Genomic DNA, 1,656 nt, shown 5'->3' on the forward strand with positions numbered 1-1,656 from the left:
TCAAAGCAAAGAAATAGTAACCTCGGGAAAGGTGTTTAAGGTACTCTAATGAGTAATGGTTGCCGCAGCTGCCTTAGAACGTGATGGTTTTGAAATACTTAACTTTTTATCAGTGTCCAGGGCAAAGGGAAATTCCCCAAATTTAAGCTCATGAAAATACGCTCTTTTTGCCTTTCAGCATCTTGGATTTCCCCGTCTCTTTGTGGGAAGGCTTTCTTTTTTAAAGTCGGTCATTAAAAGGGTTGGAAAAGCTGTGTTTTGGTATCCGCGCCTCTGTTTTAGAAGGTAATTACTAGATGGGCTTGCTCTTTGTTGGAGGAGCGGATTACAGGTGCATTGTGTGTATGCCATGCATTAAAAGTCTGCTTTCTCGAATTTTTCAATATACTTTCCTTGCTTATTAATACTACGGGAGAACAAAATGTCTCGCTGTGTATTATGAGACACAGGGTTTTCTTTGTTGGGGAAGCACTTTGTGGGCAGATGTGAAATGTCCAAAGCTGCGATGCAAGTGCTGGAACACAGAGAACATGAAAATGTCAGAACATCTCTGCCGGAGTCCTTCTAGCCCCGAGCCCCGTCTCCAACTGTGGCTGAAAGCAGATGCCCAAGGAGATGTGTTAAGACTACAGAAAGCCTTTAATGGTCGGCTCCCTGAATCCTCTCCCTGTCTCCAACAGTCTGGAGGGACTTCCCAAGGCAGATAGTGTCTGGTTATTTAATAACCCGTGCTGGTCTCCCCTTGAACTCACGTGAACTTCTTGCATCCATGACATGCTGTGGATGCAAGTTGCTCAGCATAATGATGCGTGGTGTGGTTTCATCTGAAACCTCACCTTTTATCTGAACCTTCTATCTGCCAGCTTTTGTGCTAGAAGAGGCAGCAAGCAGTCGATCCCTGTGCATCCCCCCCACAACACTCATGACGCTTACAACCTCTGTGTCTCTCAAGACCTTTGTTTCTCCAGGCTGAGGATTCCTACCCTCACAGCCCTTCCACGTACAAAGCTCTTCCATTCTGTAACACGGGAGTTTGATGTCAGATTTTTTTTCCCTTGAGAAAAAGGGGATGGGAAAAAGGAAGTAATTATCAAGCATTCAGCCAGACTGCCAAAAAGTAACTGAGAATATGCGTAAGTGTTTGGAATCAAAGAAAGACTGAACATTTGACTTAGACGAAAGAAAGAGTCATAGTTGCTCAACAGCATGCACATGACAGGTGGGAGTCATGCTCCTCTCAGGATGTAGTTTGCAGAAGTTTTCTCCATGTATGTAGCCAGTTTACAAAATATGGTTTTGTTTCAGAAGAGCAATCACCTATTTTTGGTTTAGTCTTCATCACATCTGATCAACCGTATGAGAGTTGAAGTCTGCCTCGCAGGATCTTGAGGAAGCCTCTTCTCACTGACATGTTTTTAACATAGTAAACAATAAGGGTGTGAGCTTGGAGATTAAGCCGTTCACAAAACAGCTCTAGTGCAGGCTGGATCAGTTCAGTCTTCCTCAGGTCTGAGTTGCCACCAGGTCCCCGTCTCCAGGGCACGCGGTGGGATAAGCTAAGTGTTCGCTCCGAAATCGAAATCTTAATAGAAATCTTAATATACGTTGCTACAACAAATCTTTTGCATTCTATTTGATCAAATGATTTCTAGTTAG

Source organism: Egretta garzetta, unplaced genomic scaffold (genome assembly GCF_000687185.1).
Source record: "Egretta garzetta isolate BGI_Z169 unplaced genomic scaffold, ASM68718v1 scaffold79, whole genome shotgun sequence".
NCBI lineage: Eukaryota > Metazoa > Chordata > Aves > Pelecaniformes > Ardeidae > Egretta > Egretta garzetta.